Below are 22,175 nucleotides of genomic sequence, written 5' to 3' on the forward strand. Positions count from 1 at the left end.
CTTTCATGTAAAAAATGCTTACTTTTTGAAAATTTTAGCCATAAAAACTTTTATGACAAAATTTTGCCGAAAAATCTGTTTTTCAACTTTCAACAGTTTCAGTTCATACAAACAAGTGAAATTTTTTTAAATTTTGGCCAAAAAAAGCAAGATTTTTTGATAACCTTTAGATGTAAATTTTGAATCTACAACTATGTCGACCAATTTTCAGAATTAAAATTTCTGTTTTAGTGTTTAAAAGTTCAGTAAACGTTTAAAAATATCGCTCTTTTCTTTTATTCAAATAACATTTTGTCAAGTGATCAACTACAGTAAATGCTTGTTATAACACTCTGCAAGGGACTGGAATTACAGAGCGTTATAAGCCAAAACACGCTATAAGCAAAAGTCTTGTTTCAACCCTGATTAATGTAATAAAAGAAGTGGAAACGTGAACTTAATTTTGAATTTGAACAACTGTTCCAGCTGGAAATAAAAAAATCTGAAATTTTGCTTTGATTTTGAGGTCTGCTATAATAATATTCCTAAATGTGTCAGTTTTACAAAACTGTTTTCTGTGGTCAAAATTTTCAGAAATCCTTGCTTTTTTGTTCCAAATTTTCCAAAAAGTAATCAGTTGCTTACCAAAATTTTGAAAAATTTTACTTTTCAATTTTCTTCTCAATATTATGACAAAAAATCTAGAACTTTACTGTTTTGTAAAAACTTTAGATAGGTACTTACCTGCCTTTTTTGTAAGAATTGTAATCAAGCTTTTATTAAAAGCCAGCTTCGATGTGAATGTCGGCCCATCCACATCCGTCACTTTTGGATGCCACATGTCGATGCGAATTTCAACTCTGTTTCGAGTCAATTGTCGATGTAATTGTCGCCCCATTGTTGATCGGCATTTATGTCGACAATTGGCTCAACACAGGGTCAAAATTTACATCGACAATTGTGGGATCCAAATGTGACGGATGTGGATGGATCGACATTGGCATCAAAATTTACATCGACCTCCAGCTGCACAAAATGTAAAATTTTTTGAAAATTTTTTCCCAAAAATGATTTTTTCTTACCCCCCTTAGTGGCCATTGCTCGTGCTGAAAGCAGCATCGACGTGGAGGCCACTTCTGAGAAGTATAGACAGAAAGTCCATACAATTTAGTAGTTGAACATTTAACTCTTTATATTGAAAGGTGCAATAACTTATCTAAGAGTACTAAACTAATACACTTTCATGTCACATCATGTCGATGTTAATGTTGATGTGAAATTTGACATCAACAAGTAAGTACATCCACAATATCAATGTAATTTTTCAAATTTCAGAAATCTTTGAAAATTTGGGCGATGTTGGTGTTGATGTATTTGTGGATAATCGACTTTCACATCGAATGACGTAACATCAACAACTCCAAACTCCAAACTATGGGTAACAAATAATTTTATCAATGTTATTAAAAATTTGTTTCTCTCTTCAAATAAGATCATATTTATAAATGTTTACTGAACTTTTAAACACTAAAACAGAAATTTTAATTCTGAAAAATTGGTCGACATAGTTGTAGATTCAAAATTTACATCTACATGTCGAGATGGCATGTCAAATGTGTCGGAAATAATGAGAAAATTTCGAAAATTTTCATCAATCTGGCTTCTTTACGGACAGAAGATTCCTATTATATAACTTATTGGTCACTTTTCCATCATTATGTTGAAAAAAAACGTGGTCGATGTAAATGTCGACGTCGACAATTGTTGAACAGGAAGGGTATCAAAAAATCTTACTTTTTTTGGCCAAAATCAAAAAAATTTCACTTGTTTGTATGAACTGAAACTGTTGAAAGTTGAAAAACAGATTTTTTGGCAAAATTTTGCCATAAAAGTTTTTGTGGCTAAAATTTTCAAAAAGTAAGAATTTTTTACATGAAAGTAAGCTATTTTGTCGAAGTATGGTGATTTGCTCATCACCCCAAGTTTTTTTTTGTTTCAAAATGATAGCTACTTTTTTTACAAGACTTCCACTACTGGGGTCAACTACTGGTCAGGTTACCTTATTCTGTTTTTTTTTTGCAATTTTTTTCTGTATCATAATAGTTTTGCTCGCTTTTTGTCACTTTTTTGGCCACTTTTCAGTTACTTTTTGGCCAATTTTTCGAGCTTTTTCAGTTACAAAATTACTTTTTTGAGGGAATAATTGAGTACAAGCCCTGCCCTCGCTTTACTCGGTTCTGTTTACTTTTTATTTTCAAAATTGAAATTTTTAAAAACTCGTCATTCAAATTCTAAAATTTTGGATCGAATGAAATGAACAATTTTTTTCAAAGATTGTTTTTACCTCTTGAAACCTGAATTTTTGTAAAATTTTGCCCTTGCTTCGCTGAGGCTTAGGTCAATTTTTATCTCCAAACTTGAAAAAATCCCAGTTTGAAACTTCCATAAAATAAATTCAAAAATGAAAATAACTAACAATTTTTTAATGAACCCAACTCGTCATTTTATTCGGATAAATTATAGTAATTTTTTTTCTTATAGCAGTCGACAAATTTCCAGTCAACACACCCCCTTCCACTCTACTCCCCCAAAAGAAGTGCAGTTTTTTCTTGTCAGATCGACTTATTTTCACAAAAGTGAATAAAAAATTTAAAAAATCAATTGTACTACTCGCATTCAAGTATCCGACCCTGAGAAAAAAACGTTAAGAGAAACATGAGAGGGGAGGGGTAAAATTTTGAGGGCCCCATGGGTGGACATTTTTAAATTAAAATTGGAGTTTGTAGACTCGACATTCATTCTGCATTTGGCTATACGTTGCTCGTACCTATTTTACAGCGTTATTAGTGAAGTGTCGTTGAAAAAATCACATCCAAAATTTGGTAAATTCAATAACTGCAGATTATGTTGGCTATAAGTTCCTTCCCTTGCTCGTATGAAAATTTGACTATTTTGCAAGTTCAATGACTCATAGTCAGTAGTTATCTACGTTGTTAACGAGAATACAACTCTACGATTTGATAATGTCCGTAATACATAATTATTTGACGAATCTATAGTGTCATCAATCAATCACGATATTATAGTTCATCTATCATCAGGTTATGGATGTATGTAAAATGTACATTTATGTATAATGAACTTATTGAATTTCCTGCAGAAACTGATTTCATCGTTTACATCTGCATGTATATATGTAGTTTTCTTATACAGCTGTCATACCGCGTTGTTGTGCTTCTCTTATTAAATCGTAATACGACAGAAGACGACGACGTATCGTTTTCTCGGAGTCGAATATCAAAATATTGGAAAATACTCGACAATGGAGCTGAAGAAATGCGAAACAAACCCTTGTATTCTGTACCTACACATCGCAGACGTGACAAATGTATTGTCTCGGCTGTCATTGTTTTTCATTAGTGTAATAAATCAGTACACTGTTTAAGGTTCATCGTCTCTTGACAAAATTTTTAAGTTCGTTAGAAACAATGAGATAATATTTAACTGTGTAGAGAATTACGAAAAGAAAATCGTATTAGTCGGGTTCTTTATTGTATATATTGTGTGTTGTATGGGGTTTCTTTGTAAGTTTTTTAACCCTCTTTTTGTGTGTGTGTGTTTTTTTTTGTCAAGGGGGATGAGAGGTTAATTTGATTAAAATTAGTAAGTTTTTAAGTACCTTATTTTTTGAATACCTTTGGATAAAAGTACTGTAGTATTTGGGTCAAATCCTGCGAATGAGATTCTTATACTCGAGGATACGATATTTGATCAAATGGATGGGAACATTTTTTTGGGTATTTATCGATATTCGTATCGTACATACGAAGTTGTACGGCGAAAAAGCAAGCAGGCGTGTTCAGGTATATAATATAACCATTCCATATTATAAATATTATAAACATCTCGATATTCTGGGTATCCTATCCTATTTTGTACTATAATCTAGGACAATAAGAAAGCTTCTTTTTCTCTCTCTCTCTCTCTCTTTCAAAAGACGAGGGTTTTACGTAAATAGGATCATTGTAATAAGGTTTTCACGTCCTAGGAATGGGTTGTTTGGCATATTGAGAAGAAATAAGTGAAAAAAAAACCATCGTCGATATTATAGTACACATAACGCGGTAGGCTGAGAAATTCCAAAATACACATTCACATACGACGAACACCGCACCATGAACAGGGAAATGAACAATGCTACTAGAGGGGTATGTGTATGGTGGATGTAGTGGCAGCGCGGTGGCAACAGGTGGCGTGAGAAAATGGTACAACGAACCCTTCTGCAGGATCTTTTACCCTCTGCCCACGACCTCGTCTCTTTCGGCTTTAGTGTGAATGTAGTTCACCAGTGTTCATTATAAAAGCTACCGGAATGGATTCTCAAAGTGTTTTAATGAATTTATCGCCGCTCTAGTATATGTGTTTATTTATGTCGCCATGGATCGGTTTGCCTTTGCCTGCTGAAGTTCTCTATCTCTTTCTCTCTCTATGGATGGTCGGTGTATTGAGCGAGTGTGTGTATTGGTGATGAGAGGGTGGGAAAGGGTGGATTTTATTTTATGGCTTTTTGTTATCATTATTTCGAAATCCTCGTCTTGGTGAGAGATTGATATTTCGAATGTGGTGTAATGCGACGAAGAAGTTGAGGAAGGGTGAGGGGTTGAAATTCACTATATCTTTTGAGAGAAAGCTGATTGTGCGTAGGTCACCTCTTTCCAAAAACTGAATTCATGAGATGTTTATCACAAATTCGTATCGAGGATATTGCATCAGTTGTGGGAATATGAGCCCGAGATGGTTATTATAATGAGAAGTTCAATGATCCCCTTTTTATTAGGTACATGTAGGTACGTATAATTGTATACTTATAGTTTGAGAAAGGTCCCTGTGTGTGACATAGTTTTTCTTTTCAGAAAACCAGGAAATGAATAATTTAACAATGCCCAAGTCAATTTTTTTGATTTTTTTCAAGAGGGGTAGATACTTGTACAATAGTTTCAACATTTTTCTCTGTGAAATATTTCCTCTTCCTCGTCCTATTCAACTTGTCAAATGATTATTAAACGTGTATAGATTTATTTTCGTTGTTGATTTATATTCGAGAATGAAGGACTAATCGTTGTAAAAACCAAGAAGTTTTTTTTGGAATGGAATGGAATGGAGTGGAGTGGAACTGAAAAAACTTTACACGGATGGATCAATCTGGAGCACTTACCTGGTGGTAAATCTAATCTTCTTTGATCCTTTCCTCTCCCTTCGATGCTAAAATCATACGTATGTTCAAAATAGCTGCCAAGTTAAAAAAAAAAAAAAATGTAAATAAGTAGGTATGCTTTTTAAAAATGAGTAGGAAAGTACCTAAACAAAGAAATAGGTATGTATTTTAATTTTAATACTGTTTTTAAAATAAAGTGCATTAATATCAAATTTTGATTTTTCGTCTGAAGTTTTTATGTTTTTGAAAAAACTCATTTCTTGGTTTATTTTTTCTTCTGCTCATTTCTCATAAAAGGATACGCAATGTTCTTTTTCAACTGGCTGCACTGCTTTTTCAAGGTTATACGGTTACATACGAAGTCAATGTCTTGCTTCCTAATGAAAAAATACCAAAAAAGGTGCCTTTTGCCAAAAATTGTCGATTGAAAAGTTTTGTTCATTTGCGAAAAATTCCAAGAAATCTTACTTTTTACCAAAAATTGACCAAAAGTGTTGCTTTTTGGCAAAAATCACCAAAAATTCCAATTTTTTAGCGCTTTTAAAGTCTCATTATTTTTTTTCCTCAAATTTCCAAAAATTAAGAAGAGAAGTGTCGTTTTTTTTATCAAAAAAATAATCTAAAGAAATTTTCAAAAATTATCCATAACTTTCTCTTTTTCACAGAAATTTTCAAAACGTACCACTTAATTTTCAAAAAGTCCTGCTTTTTGCCAAAAACTGTAAAAATTTTTCACTTTTCAACAAAATTGCAAAAATTTTATCTTTTTTTTTGAAAAAAATTCCAAAAAATCTAACTTTTTCAAAAATTGTCCAAGTTTTGCTTTTTTACCAGAAGTTTCCAAAAAGCTTTTCCTTTTGTTCAAATTTTCTTAAATCTTGCTTTGTTTTGCCGAAATTGCCAGTTATTCAATTTCTTCATTTCAAGTTTGTCCTCCCCTTCCTATCTTTCATTCCTTGAAATACAAAGTTTATACAAAGACTAGAAACGTTGGAATTAAGTAAGTGAAGAAGAAAATCCATCGAAATTTGAAAATGATCTTTTGAGGTTTCAAAAATTGTTGATGGTGGGTGAGAGGGGGGGGGAGAAACTTTTTAATGAACCTACACGAATACCCTCTAAAATAATTTTTTTAACGTTAAAATTTTGTACAGTGAAGGGGGGATTTTCATAATTGAATTTGAATCACACGTTGTGATTTGTCATTTTTCTTTTTTGGAAAAACCAACATTATTTAATGATAGACCCCGGATGGTATTTTTTACGCTTACATTAAACCCCCTCCACCTCCCTCACATAAAAAAAAGTAAAAATAAAAATGAATTCAGCGAATTCAGAATTTTTTGAGAAGATTATCTGTTTGAAGAAGTCCACTTTTAAAACTTTTCTCAAAATCTAGAAAAATGAAACATGTTTAGGAAGAGGAGAAGGAAGTTGGTTTCTGCCTGAATATTAAGTCCTCATTTTGTGAATTCGGTTTCAAAATAAGACTTTTTCTTGTTTCCATGATAAGTGGATCGATGATGTATTTTTTCATTTTTTTAAAAGAATTTTCAAAGTATTTTTTTTGTTTGTTTCTAGTTTTTAAAAAATGCTGTCTAATTTTAATCCTTACAATTTTTTTTCAAAGTTCATCAATCATGTTTTTTCATCTCTGAATTTTGAGTTTGGTAAAAATACCTATCCACTTTTGAGCAAAAAATCAACCATTGAAGTATGTTCATTAAAAATGCACTAATTTCTGTAAAAAGTATTGAAGTTTTTGAAAAAAATTTGTAAAAGTATCAATTTTGCCAAAAAAAAAGTTGTATTTTGAGGTAACTGTGCCTCGTTCATTTTTTTTTTTTTTTTTTTTTTTTTTAAAGTTTGAGTATCTAATTGTAAGTACATTATACAGCTACTCAAATACTTGAATTTTAAACAATTCTGAAATAAAATTACGTATACATCAGATCCTTAATTTTTTATTCAAGACTTGACGACCTCATTTTATTACAAGCCTCGTAGTACATTTGCTTTAGGTGTAGGACTAGAGAAGTGTAGCTCTCCCCCCATTTCAATTTCTAAAGTGGCTCTAAAATTGAGTGGGATGAAAAAACAGGCGTAATAAAAACTTATTCATTTTCTTAAATTGCTTATCCCCTGAAATTTCTTTCATTTAAAGAAATTTTCGTAGGCAACTTTTCATTTTTCATACTAACTAAATTAAACTTTAATACTGTATTTTTATTTTGCAGAAAAATCGTCGTACAAGCGAAGAGAAAAATTCACAACCAAATTTCCTGTCCGTCATCGTCGTCGCCAGATAGGGTATGTTCATTATGTATGTAGTTGTTTTTTTTTTACCAAGTAATCGTTTCTTTTGTGATTATTTAATTCAGAATGGTTAAGAAAGAAAAATATGTAATACCTAGAAATTAATGATAAGAACGGGAGAAATTCCCTCTTGATTTTTTGTAATAATCTCATCATGATTCCTGAAAAAATTCTTCCTCTTTCATCCTCAACGCCCCCCCCCCCTCCAGTCCCAAACAAATGTCATAAGTTATTCAGAATGTTAGGCATCTTTACATGTCATGTAGAGAGTGTTTTTTTTTTTCAGCTCTACCTTTGGTTGCATAGAGTGGAGAAATGGAGTCGAAGAAGGAGGAAAAAGAGGACTCCCTTTTCTTCCGAATGCCTCGTTTCAGAGCAACTTTTATTCACATATCTCGTTGTCAGAATGTGAAAAAGGAATAAGCATGAAGACTTGGGGAGAACAGATACAGTTTTTAATTAAATAGGTACCTTTAATGTGCTGTTTATTTCCTGCGGAAATAGATGTTGTGAAATTTCAAGTCTACTGCAAAAAAACTAGCTTCCATTTTCTCACTTCTCATTTCTTCAGCTCCACTCCTCTTTCTATCGTTTCACTACTCTCGTTAAATATTTTTGAAAATCACTCCAGCGATCTGTAATTGAAGGGTTCCTTTCCAAGTCGGCCTAAGTCCATTTTTTTCGTTTCGAGAAAAACACAAATAAGTGTTTTTCTCGCCCTTCCGCTTCAATAATAAATGATGTGATTATATGGTTGTGAAGCTTGATCTTTCTGCTTTAAAGTACCGTATTGGTATTTTTTTAATTTTGCGTATTTTCAGCTCCAGAGCGCGTCAAACAGACAGAAAAAGTGGACTTAGGCCCATTTGGAATTATCTGATGTTAAAAATTTCGAAAAAGAGCTGAAAAACGCGTTTTTTCAAAAAAAAAATCACGAATCATTAATTTAATACATTTCTGAAACAATTTCATTCGAAGCACCTTCAAATTTCGTCTCTCGAAAATCGTTGAAAAACTTGGAAAAAAAACCGGCACAACCGCACTTGTATACAAATACTCGTAAAAAATGGATTTAGGCCACTTTGGAATAATCAGCTGTTTTTTCGAGCCGGCAAAACAGCGCTCCTGAGCGAAAAAAGTAACGCCAGGTGTTGGGACAAGGTGATAAAGGTGTTAACCGACCTGTACCAGCAGATGGCGCTGCTAACTCAAAAATGATAAAAATGGACTTAGGCCGACTTGGAAAGGAACCCTTCAATTTTACTAAGATTTTTTTTATCCAAATCAGTTCGTTTTTTTTTTTGGAAATGAAGAGGAGAGGGAGGGGAAGGGGAGGGGGAGGGGGAGGTGCATGCTGAGAAAATGAAAAAAAATGGCCAGGTTTCTTGAAATTATTTTCTGGGATGTAACTATTATTTGTTTTAGGGGGGTGGATAAAAATTTAAATTGAAATATTGATTTTTTTTCAATTTTGTTCAAATTGAACAAGTGGAAAATTAAAACTGTCTGCGAATTTTTTTTGAGAATATTTTTTGTGACTGAGATGGTAGTTTAGACTTTAGAGGGGGCTTTTGTAAAATCTTTCAACTTTTTTACGAATAACGAAAAAAAAGTTGTTATTTTTTAAACATACTGACCTAATTTTCGATCCCCAACTATATTTCTTACCTTCGAAGTATGGGTTTGATTTCATTATAAAGTACAAATATCGATGTCTCATTTGAAATTTGAAGATCCTTTGTACCTATAGCTTGTAAACACATGTTGATATTGATTCAAGTATCGAATTGAGTTGATCAGCTGTAGGAATATCCTTCAAATTCGGAGCATATTGGATTCATTTATTTAAAGCCTTATCCTTCATGGCAGATTGCTTGACACCTGACGAGCTTTAGCCTGTGTACCTGTACAAGGTACCTTAATACTCTATGTTTTATCGCTGAAATAGTACGAGATGAGACAGCTGAGTTAATACGATGCGAATTTATTGCCGCTAAATGAAAGTCTTCTCGATGCATTGAAGTACTTACCTACCTTAAAAAGATGAAAAAAAGCTCCGGATTTAAAGATGGTATATCTGCTCGAGTCGTATGTAGATTTTCCTAAAGATTTTCAGAGACGATGACCTCAAACGAACGATTTAATATCTCGGTTTTGTTTTTCAGTTTTTTCGATTCGAGTTAATTTATTTAAAGTACGAGTAATTTTCGCTCCCGAGAGCAAAGAGCTGTACAAAAAAGAAGTAGAAATAAGTGAACTCGAAATACTCGTTGCTCGCAGCTGAAAAACGAGAAGCGGTAAATTAATATTAGATTAGAAATTCGCGTTTTTAAAGCTCAAGCTCGACCTGATCGTACGAGTATTCAAAAATGAACATTTTAACTGCACCAGACAGCGGCGTGTTGCGCTTATGGTATTAATCTTTTTAAAAAGTTACCATTTGTGACAGCAGCGCAGCGTGAAACTTGGAGCTTTATTTTGAATATGTCATAAACATCAGCTTATGGTTCGTTGCTCGGAAATATACCTGAAGTTAAAGTAGCATGGCACACTTTGTCAAGAATATACGAACAGGGTAAAATAAAGGTACCGCTGCTAAGGTTTCCTTTAATTTAGCAACTTTTGAAAGTATGACAAACTGATGAAGGGTCGATTAAAGAGCTCAGCGTAGTTATTCGTGTCTAGAAAATTTTTCAAATTGACCGCTCGAATTTTAAACGCCTTCAGTGTATCGGTATATTATAAGAGTTATGCAACTCAATTAACATCTACCGGGTGAAATTTTTTTAATCATGTTGTGCAGATTGATCGCTGACAGCGAATTGGCCACGTTGGTGTGTTTTTTTTTATTCAACTCGGACCAGGGAAAGGGTTGAAAACGAGAGAAAATCCGTACATAAGAGCGCGAAATCGTAAAGATGGTTTTATTGCGAACTCGTGAAGCTCATTTAAGAGTTAATTATTATATAGCGAAGGGGTAAATTGCGCTTTGCTCTTTTTCATAAGTTCTTTTACCTTTGTATTGATTTTTTGCCTTCTCGCTATATACTTGGGTACTTTAAGTGGTTCTTTTGTGAAATAATACGCCAAATTTGCAGATACTCTTACACCAAGTGGCTGCAAATGTCGAGTGTGTTCGTTTGCCTGGAATTAATTTACTTTTTCATATCGATAAGAAAAAAGTATCGGGGAGTTTTTTCTGCGTGAAATTCTCTTATGGTAATTTTTTTACCTTCTATATTTTAACGCGGATGATTGGATTTTACAAAAGTATCGGATTTTGTTTAGATTTCAGTATTTTTACGATTGGTTTATTTAAGAAAGAATATCGTAAGAATTGTTTCGTTATTTAGGGTAGCCGGTAGAGTACGGGTCGAAGGGATTTTCTAACGAAAAATAATGAAGTTGAGAAGTCAAAGTGTTAAGATATTGAATACAATTTAGATTATTTTGACAGCCTTTTGTTTACATTTTCGTCTTGTACAGAAATTTTAACTCTTTTCTTAAAAGAGCCTTCGTTATGACTAGATTATTCTTAAGGAATCATCAACTGCCTAAAATTGAGAAAAGGGTGGAGTCTGAATGACTGAATGATATTCTATTATTGCTGATTTTTAAAACTAGTTTGTTATTTGTGAAGAAATAGGAACAGGAGATGAGGAGGGAAGAGGGTCGTAGAATTATTTCACTTTTTTTTTTTACAAATTTGAAAAATAACAGAAGTTCTAGAAAATCTTGAGGAGAACCCTTTCAAAAACTGTTGAGGAGAAAAAAGGACATTTGTGATGAAAAAATGGAAGAATTATTTAAGTACATGGTGCCCAGAAATATCGAGTACCCCTAAAAAAGTTTTCTACTAAAACACTTCGGTTGGTCACAGTGAATGATAATAATGATAGCACATGATTGGTTGTTGGACTGGAGAGATAACATTTCACCAATCATATGCATCTATTTCACGTTGCCAACCTATATTTTTAATGAAAAACTTTCTTAGGGGTACTCGATATTTCTGGGCACCCTGTAAGTATGAAATGTAGCACAAAAAGCCGAAAAGACGAAAAGTCGAAAATACAAAAAGACAAAAAGACAAAATGACAAAAAGTTGAAAAGATGAAAATACAAAAAGTCGAAATGTTGAAAAGACAAAAAGTCAAAAAACAAAAAGTTGAAAAGACGAAAAGACAAAAGGTCAAAAAGAAAAAAAGTAGAAAAGACAGAAAGACAAAGACAGAAATACGAAAAGAAGAAAAGACAAAAAGACAAAAAGACGAAAATACAAAAAGACAAAAAAACGAAAAGTCGAAAAGACAAAAAGTCAAAAAGTTGAAAAGATGAAAAGACGAAAAGTCGAAATGTTGAAAAGTTGAAAAGACAAAAAGACAAAAAGTCAAAAAACAAAAAGTGGAAAAGACAAAAAGTCAAAAAGACAGAAAGTCGAAAAGACAAAAAGACAAAAAGATGAAAAGACGAAAATATGAAAAGACAAAAAAACGAAAAGTCAAAAATGCAAAAAGTTGAAAAGACAAAAAGTTGAAAATACAAAAAGGCGAAAAGAGGAAAATATGAAAAGTCAAAAAGTTGAAAAGATGAAAAGATGAAAAGACAAAAAGTCAAAAAGACGAAAAGACGAAAAGCGAAAAGACGGAAATATGACAAGACAAAAAAACGAAAAGACAAAAAGACAAAAATCGAAAAGACAGAAATACGAAAAGAGGAAAAGACAAAAAGATGAAAAGACGAAAATACAAAAAGACAAAAAAACGAAAAGGCAAAAAGTCAAAAAATTGAAAAGTTGAAAAGTCAAAAAATCGAAAAGACGAAAAGAGGAAAAGATTAAAAGTCGAAAAGACAAAAAGACAAAAATCAAAAAGACAAAATGATGAAAAGACGAAAATACGAAAAGACAAAAAAAACGAAAAGTCGAAAAGAAAAAAAGTCAAAAAGTCAAAAAGTTGAAAAGACGAAAAGTCGAAAATACAAAAAGATGAAAAGAGGAAAATATGAAAAATCGAAAAGTCGAAAAGACAAAAAGTCGAGAAGTCAAAAAGACAAAAGGTTGAAAAGACAAATAGACAAAAATATGAAAAGACAAAAAAACGAAAAGACATGAAGACAAAAAGTCAAAAAGTTGAAGAGTTGAAAAGTCAAAAAGTCGAAAATACAAAAAGAGGAAAAGAGGAAAAGACATAAAGACAAAAAGATGGAATGCCTGAATGTATGAAATGAATGAATGGATGGATGAATTAATAAAAACAATAAAATAAAATTTCCGTATTCAGTTCAGTATTCAGTTCAGTTCAGTTCAGTCCAGTATTCTGTCCACTTCAGCATTCATTTCAGGTTTTAATGAAAGATGTTTGAGGGTTCCAATAAAAATTTTAAAAATTTCTTGATACTTAAATGATTTTTTCCATCACGTCTATTCTTGTAAATTTTGAAAAAGTCACTCCATGTAAGTTAAGTGCATACAATTTTTTATGCTTCGATGAATGGATTATGGATGAACGGATGAGTGGAAGAATAGATGAAAGAATAAATGAAAGAAAAGAATGAAAGGGAAGAATGAATGAATTATGTATTAAAAAATAAAATAAAATAAAATTTCAGTATTCATTCGCTTTAGTTAATGTTTCAAACACTCGAGGCCAATTTCACTTCATTTTTGCAAAAATTTTAGATATCAATTTTTGGCAATTTTCAGCCATTTTCATGCCTTTATGAGTAATTTTTACCAAATTCCATCCCATTTTGGTAATATTTGATCCATTTTATTGATATTTTTTGAAAATTTACGAAATTTTTCTCGATATTTCATCAATTTTTACTCATTTTTATTGTTCTTATTCAATTTCAACAATTTTTTACGTTGTTTTATGCAATTTTTTGTGAAATTATGTTCAATTTTATCAACATTTCATCACTATTTGGTGATTTTCAAATTTTTTACAATACCTACTTTACCGAAATATTCTCTCAATTTTTTTGACTAAATCGCTGAATTTTTCAATGACCCGCTCATCTATGGGGTTCCTTACTGAGTATAACTAAGAAATTCTCTCATGAGGTCCACTTCCCACTTGAGTAGTGCAGAGGAAAATTCCTCGTAGATTTGAGTCTTAATTAAATTGACCAAAAAAATAATAATGATAATCTACCTAAAAGTTGAATTCGATATACGAATAAACCTCGATATTGTTCAATATTCGCAAAATGTTTCCTTAAACACGAATAATTGCACAGATGTTCAATACTTGCAAAAACGTTGTATTGTTCCGAAAACCGAGGGAAGGGGGATCTTTGAAACGGTTGTGGTTTCAAAAAAAAAGGGAGTGTACTTTTTAATTATTGGAATTTTTGACGATGATTTGTTGGATTGTATTAGGATCTAAGAGGGTGGGGGTGCAGCAGTCCTATTATCGAAAAATTAATTATCTTTTGTTGATTTTTTTTTTGAAAATTTCAAAATCTTGAACCTTTCGCTTGAAAAATGAAAATTTGTTTTAGAGGCTCAAAATGTGTCCCATGATCATCAGACGTCAACCTTCAGCTTTATTTCAAACTCCTTCATCAGTTTCCAAAACAAACTTCAAAGACCATTCTATTCTTTAGCCACGAAACAAATTTCGTTCATCCCCATTCCCTCCTCCTTCCTCGTGTCATGGTATAAATTAATGGATTGCAGCGGCCCAAGATTTTTTTTCTGACAAGAATCGTGCAAAAATTACGTGATATGTACAAAACGCATCAAGTGATCGATTCTCCAGTCTTCTACTCGAGCTAGGTCTATCACACGATGGAATTTTCATTTGGGTTGCCTCTGCGATCGACGCATCTTTGCGAATCGCGAAAACGCTACCTTCGCCTTCGTCGTAGACTCGTAGTCGTACTCGCGCCGTAAAAACGCGTAAATTTAAACCGTCTCTCGACTCGTCCAAAATAAGAGGTCAACATCCTACAAATTACCTGTAGTACTCAAACACAAAGAACGTTACCGGCCAAAAAAACTGCATATACTCTCGACCATGTATACTCGTACTATACACCATCTATACATTTTCGTAGGTTCAGCACAGGACGGTTATTTCTCCTCTATATTTTCTTCGCCTCTCTATCTACCTATAGATTACCTACCTCTACATATAGTTTACCCACGAATCGTGCAAATCGCTCAACTGACCTGCGGATTTTTGGTACATGGAAAGAGGTGTCTAAAAATTAAGTTGAGGTTTGGCCGCGGTCGTCAGGCACGAACATCATCGACCAAATTATACGCGATGGTCGTTTTCGTTTCCATTGTTCTACTTTGTGTGTGCCTCGTTCCACCCATCACGACTAACGAAATTTATTACATAAGCCGACAGTCGTCATTTTTATCAAGGTTACAATTTAGCGAGCTGGATATCGGTGATCGGCGGCAGGGTATAGATAGGTTATTTTTGTTGCGGCAGCTTGGCTGGCCGAGAGAACTGACATTGTTGCAGGTCTACGACTCGACTGGCAGGAAGGGTTCGCTGGCTGGCTGCGTGTTTTTCAATTATTTGTACGTTGACTTTGTATTTATGTACGAGAAGGTATCCGGGTCTTGGGTCACGATTTTGGTACGAGTAAATTGAGCACTAGGTAAGGTACGAGAAGGAACAGAGAAAGGTTGCTATAATTTTGTACGTCTGTGTGGCTGCGAGAGCTGGTGAGGAGCAGTCATCAACTATAAGTTTGGTGCTCTGGGAAAATTCGCGAAATTGTTGCGAAGGTGGCTGGATTTTTTTTTTTGAAATCTATACTCCTTACAGAGCTTTTTTTTTCGTCTACCATAGGCTGTCGTATGATAATAGAAATAATTGCACCAACCCCCCTCCCCCACCGATCCTCTGGGAAAACTTTTTTCTTAAAGGAGCATTCTGAGGAACATTTTAAAGCAAACTTGCCAAAAAAAAGGTAGGTCCTTGTAACAAAATGGCGGCCATTTTGATACAAAAAGTCAGCCGAAGAACTTGACAAAACTAGATCGAAAGAGCATGCAAAACTTTATCACCAGCCAAAAATTTAAGCATTTTCCAATTTTTGGAGAATTTTTGAAAATCAAATTCAAGTCAAAAATGAGTAGAAAAATCAAAACTTCATCAAATTGACCTAGAAAGCTGGAATTTGAAATATACTCTATTTTCAGCGTGCCAAATCGATTGGAAACAGTTTCAAACCGTTCTGGACAGTTCTGGAGTCTCTAGCAGATTTTTGAAACTGGAAATTCCATCAAATGATATTGGAAATCCGAAATTTACGCTGCTTTCCAACTTAAACATGCTATTAAGTGGGCTGCTGATGAGTTCAAGTCATTTTGGAGCCTCCAGCGACTTTTTGAAAGTTGTTGGAACCTCCAGTAGATTATTGAAACTTGAAAAATTTCATCAAATCGAGCTGGAAATCCAAAATTCCCTCTGCATAGTTTCAAAAGAGTTCATGATTTATGCTTGAATTGTAAAATGAAAACACCTGATTTTCTTCAAAATTGCAAAATGTCGTGTTATTGAAAAAATTGCCAAAAATCCTGTTTATGGTCAAAGTGTTCAAAAAAAAGTCCAGTTTCCAGCCAAAATCTGCAAAAAAGGTCTTGATTTTTATCAAAAATTTCTGAAATGTCTTGTTTTCTACAAAATTGCAAGAAATCCCAAGAAATCATGTTTGTTTGTTTTTCATTTTTTTTTTATTCGCCAGTCCAAATTTCAAGTGCTAAAGTATGAATTTTTGAAAATCAAATTTACCTAAACCAAAAATGAGTAGAAAAATCAAAATTTTACCAAATCGACCTAGAAAGCTAAAATATGGCATATACCCTATTTTCGCCCTGCCAAATCGATTAGAAACGGTTTCAACCCATTCTGGGCAGTTCTGGAGCCTCCAGCAGATTTCTGAAACTTGAAATTTCCACAATATGTCGTCAAATTAAATTGGAAATCTGAAATTCACGCCGCAGTCCAACTTAAACACGCTATCAAGTCGGCTGCTGGTTAGTTAGGGTCATTTTGGAGCCTCCAGCAACTTTTTGAGAATTCTTGGAGCCTCTAGTAGATTTTTGAAACGTGAAATTTTCAAATGGAGTCGAAAAGCCGAAATTCATTGTACACATTACGTGCTAAAGTTGATTTGGATAGATTTTGTGACACTTTTTGAAAAATTAAAATGTCTAAAAAGCCACTGGGGGCTCCAAAACGGATTGAAACTGTCTGCAATCCACCTTGGAAATATCAAAAATAAGATGTGAACTGAATTTCATCTTTCTACCTCAAACAGAGGCGGAAGAATAATTTTTCAGACTTTCATAGACATATGAAATCGATGCACAAAAATATATTTCAGACCGTAATACTCAGATTTTGAAAAAAATAACGATTACCTTATCGGCTAAGATCGCCCAAAAAGTAGTTGGAAGCTTCAAGTCGACTTCATAGGGTATTGAAGTTAGTTTGCAGAGTGAATTTCGGTTTTCTATCTCCATTTGATGAAATTTTGTGGAAATTTCCAGTTTTAAAAATCTGCTAGAAGCACGAGGATTTTTCAAAAAGTCGCTCGAGGCTCCAAAATGAATTTAAATCTACCTGCAGTCGACTTCATAACGTATTGAAATTAGTTTACAGAACGGATCTCGGCTTTCCAACTGTAAGTAAGTATTTGATGAAATTTTGTAGAAATTTTAGGATTTTAAAAATCTACTGGAGGCTCCAGGACTGCTTAAAGTGGTTTGAAACCGTTTCCAATCGATTTGGCAGGGCGAAAATAGGGTATATGCCATATTTCAGCTTTTTAGGACGATTTGGTAAAATTTTGATTTTTCTACTCATTTTTGGTTTAGGTAAATTTGATTTTCAAAAATTCATCAAAAGTCAAAAAATGCACTTTAGCACTTGAAATTTGGACTGGTGAATAAAAAAAAATGAAAAACAAACAAACAAACAAACAAACAAACATGATTTCTTGAGATTTCTTGCAATTTTGTAGAAAACAAGACATTTCAGAAATTTTTGAGAAAAATCAAGACCTTTTTTGCAGATTTCGGCTGGAAACTGGACTTTTTTTTTGAATACTTTGACCATAAACAGGATTTTTGGCAATTTTTTCAATAACATGACATTTTGCAATTTTGAAGAAAATCAGGTCTGTTCATTTTACAATTCAAGCATAAATCATGAACTCTTTTGAAACTATGCAGAGGGAATTTTGGATTTCCAGCTCGATTTGATGAAATTTTTCAAGTTTCAATAATCTACTGGAGGTTCCAACAACTTTCAAAAAGTCGCTGGAGGCTCCAAAATGACTTGAACTCATCAGCAGTCCACTTAATAGCATGTTTAAGTTGGAAAGCAGCGTGAATTTCAGATTCCCAATTTCATTTGATGGAATTTTCAGTTTCAAAAATCTGCTGGAGACTACAGAACGGTTTGAAACTGTTTCCAATCGATTTGGCACCCTGAAAATAGTGTATATTTCAAATTCCAGCTTTCTAGGTCAATTCGATGAAATTTTGATTTTTTTTCTCATTTTTGACTTGAATTTGATTTTTAAAAATTCACCAAATATCGAAAAATGCGCTTTAGCTTTTGAAATTTTGGTTGATGATGAATTCTTGCATGCTCTTTCGATCTAGCTTTGTCCAGTTAAAAAAAATCGTGTGAGTTCATGTTGGAAAGCAAAATCTGATTTTGGCCGACCTGTCAATCAGAATGGCCGCCTTGGTACTCTCAGAAAATTCGCAAAATTGTAGCGAAGATGGCTGGATTTTCTTTGCGATCTGAGGAGATATGCATTCCCCCTCCCCCCTACTACAGTGGACGAAAAAAAATGCTAAATTTTACTCGTGTTTGATGTGGGATATTAATAATATTGGTAATATTGTTTAGTCTGTGACATATTTGTAATATGTTAAATTCCGTCGCGTCGTGCCGCCATCAGCCGTCGTCCATTGCCTGTTACCTCTCATAAATATAGTAAATACCTGCACATTTCAATAATAAAAAGAAAAAAGACGCGTGTGAGCGTCGAATCGATGATGTATTCGTTTTAAATTATTGCGGAGTGAAATCTACGCGGCTAGACGAGATAAGCACCGAAGAGTTTCCCATCGTATAGGTTTATGAACTACACAAGGTATGAGCAAATGGCTGATATGGGCAATATTGCTATTATAAACATTGTAGGTAAAGGTATATACGGCGATGCTCAGCTGTAAAGAGAAAAAAAGCTCCGCAGACGAATGGAATGGAATGGAATTGCTGAACAAAATACCAGCCAACGTGCTAGACGTTGAGCTCAGCAAGCACGTTCGTTTCCGGTGTAAATGTCTCGTGGTCTCGCCTGCGTTGCGAATTTTCCATCGTTGCAGAATGTCTGCGAGATGTTGGATCGAGTCTAATTATCAAATTCCTAGAAGTAGCTGACTTCTGATAAATGAATGTACTCGTAACCATCTCGAGCTAGAGACGTAATCGTAGACTTTTGAACGTTGTAATTATACCACTCGATATGAAATGCTATCAAAGAGAGTATGACGTGCATGGTGCATGTCAGAGAGAACACAGACCTACTAGATCTTCTCATCTTTCTTTTCTTTTCCCAGAAAAATATATAGACTTTGGAACGACGACATCGACAATCAAAGGTGTTGAACAAATGCTTTTTTTTCCTTCTTTGTCAAGACCCGATCTCTGCAAATATTCCTAGTACACATAGCCAGATACTGTATCATTATTTGATCGCAACAATGTATTAATGATAACGATCTAACATGATTAATAGCGATGAAAGATAACGATAGGTTCTGCTGTAGCATACTTGAGATGAGGATCTTGGCGAATTTTTTTTCTGCGGCTTTAGAATAGCTGTGGCAGCGTTAAATTTCGCATGATCGGTTTCACGAAACCAGACATGTTTATTATTTTTCAATTATGTATTCTCAGGTTTGCGTGCTGTTGTTGTTGTTGTTGTTGTTGTTGTATATTGTCTATGTACTACATGTAGGTACACAGACTGAGAAAAAAAAGTGCCATGCCACAGAGAAGAGATAGTGTCTTTATGTTCATTAACCGCATCCGACAATCGGAGCGGCGGCGTATACGCCTCCGCGATTATGTTGCATTGTTCTTGCATTGTATTCTTTATTGCGGTTTTATTCGGCGACTTTTTAACGCTAAAATGTGTTTAATAATGGCGCTATATGGTCGGGTGGAGTGTGCCTGCCTCTGCCTCATGGCTCATACCTGTGCCGAATTGTTGACTAGCTGTAGTCGTGTTGTCTTTTTTGGTATTTTGTATGTGTACGTAGTACAGGCGAGTGGACTTATATTTTACAAACGTATGAGAATAGTAAAGATGTATAGCGTATATATATGGTGTTGTAGGTGTTGAGATGTAATTAGGTTTTTTTTCTTCTCGAGGTGTTGCGATGGGTCAGATGATCTGGTGTGTCTGCTGATACGGTTCTGGTTGTAAACTACCAGCTAAGATGGGAAGAAGGGTGTCGAAATGAGAGGAAATTTCCGATGTAGGATGTGACATGGGAGGAGAAGGAGGAATTTGTTGAGATTTAAGTTTGATGATTTTCTTGGTGTAGATTCCGTGTAATATGTCATGACACCTACGAGTGAAAGATAAGATGCATAACTAGCCGTGGAAACAGTTTGATGACTGTCCGCGTATCAGTCGTGAAGATCCATTAAAAACATCATTTTGTTCCGTAAGTTACATAAATGACTGGTTTCTCAGAAATTGTGATTTATTTGCGAAAAGTTTGGAAGAAGTTTTTTGATAAGGGCTTGATATTTGTATCGCGAGAGTGTAAGTAGAGCTTTGATTAGTGAGTGAGCTTGAAGGCTGTTCTTCTAGAACTGCTATATCCACAAAAAATCTTTGGGAAAGAATTCCAACCCCCGCCCACCCACTTTAGAAACATTTAAGTATTCTTAAAATAGAAATAATCTGAAAAACAATAAGTATCAAAAAAAAAAAAAAAAAAAATTTCAATATAAAATTTACTGATATAAAGAGAGTGTGACCCCGCCATTTAAGGCATTATAAAATTATTTAATTATGAATATATATTTTGATAATGTAATTCAGTAAAATAATGACTGCATAAATGATGAATTCACTGTCAAAGAAAATAAAACAATTTTTATAATTTGATTGATGAAAATATATGATTCAAATTTGTTATGTTTAGAAAAATCTACATTAATATTTTCTAATAACAAAATAAAAAATAAAAAAAAGGGCGGACAAAAGCCCTTTCCCCATTTTTTTGTATCTACATATTAGATAGAATTTTATCATTTTTTTCACGAATTAAGTTATAATAAAGTGTAAGGCTTTTGTCCGCCCTTTTTTTTATTTTTTATTTTTTTATTAGAAAATATTAATGTAGATTTTTCTAAACATAACAAATTTGAATAATATATTTTCAATTTTTCATCAATCAAATTATAAAAATTGTTTTATTTTCTTTGACAGTGAATTCATAATTTATGCAGTCATTATTTTACTGAATTACATTATCAAAATCCATATTCATAATTAAATAATTTTATAATGCCTTAAATGGCGGGGTCACACTCTCTTTATATCAGTAAATTTTATATTAAAATTTTTATTTTTTTTCAATTTTTTTTTATATTGTTTTTCAGATTATTTCTATTTTTAGAATACTTAAATGTTTCCAAAGTGGGTGGGCGGGGGTTGGAATTCTTTCCCAAAGATTTTTTGTGGGTATCAGTCATTTTTTTTTATGAAGTAGTCAGCACATGTGTATAATTCAGTAACGTTAATTTGCATTTAATCACATTCATTTTTTGGGAATACGGATGCTTTAAGGTAGTTCGGAAAATTCTGAAAAAATATATATTGTTGTGGTAATCGTACACGAATTAAATTCACATACTCACATTTAAAAACTCACTTTAATTATGCGAAATTAAACAGAATACATATTTACAATGTGCATAAAATACGTTCTAAAGATAACGATAAAATTACGTATATTTGGCTTTCTGAAGGGGGGATATTTACCACAACCCTCCTTTAATTTTGAAAATTCTCAAGCCATTTTGGGGGTTTTGAAACTCGCGATGACCTGCGAAGTAAAGGTTCTTCCGGCGGATCATTAGCTTGATCGGAGACAGGTTCTGACACAGGAACATTATCTGGAACCGGAGTTGTAGGAGTTGCAGGCATTGCACGAGTATATTTTTCGACTTGATTTTCATGACGTTGAATATTTTTCGTAGGCGTTGCAATATTAACAACCGGACCATTTATCGCTTCGATTACGCCTATTTCATCTTCGAATTTACTTTGAAACTTATTTTTGGTAAACGGACGTTCGATTAAAACTTCATCACCAACTTGAAGTTTCTGATTGAGCGGAAGAGGTTTTCCACTCGCCATAATCGATTTACTTTTATTCAGCCGATCTTTCTCGCGAACCTCCGCTTCCTCAACGAATGGCCGAAGGGTAGGTAGCTTATCTTGAATTCGACGATTGAATAAAAGCTCAGCAGGACTTTTCCCCAAAGTTGAGTGGGGTGTTGAACGATACATAAGTAAGTATTTATTTAGCTCAGACTGAATATCCTTCTTCTCCAACACTGCAATTTTAATGATCTTTTGCAAGGACCGA

The 22,175-nt window shown here is 33.6% G+C and overlaps 1 long non-coding RNA gene across 1 annotated transcript in view; it reads left to right on the forward strand.

The window, feature by feature from the left end:
* Positions 1–22,175, forward strand: part of LOC135849154 (uncharacterized) — a 120,905-nt gene that overhangs the window by 29,087 nt on the left and 69,643 nt on the right. The window contains exon 3 of the long non-coding RNA XR_010559498.1: positions 7,432–7,504. This is a non-coding gene — a long non-coding RNA (uncharacterized LOC135849154). The remainder of the gene's footprint in view (positions 1–7,431; positions 7,505–22,175) is intronic.

The sequence above is a fragment of the Planococcus citri genome, chromosome 5, assembly GCF_950023065.1.
Source record: "Planococcus citri chromosome 5, ihPlaCitr1.1, whole genome shotgun sequence".
Taxonomy (NCBI): domain Eukaryota; kingdom Metazoa; phylum Arthropoda; class Insecta; order Hemiptera; family Pseudococcidae; genus Planococcus; species Planococcus citri.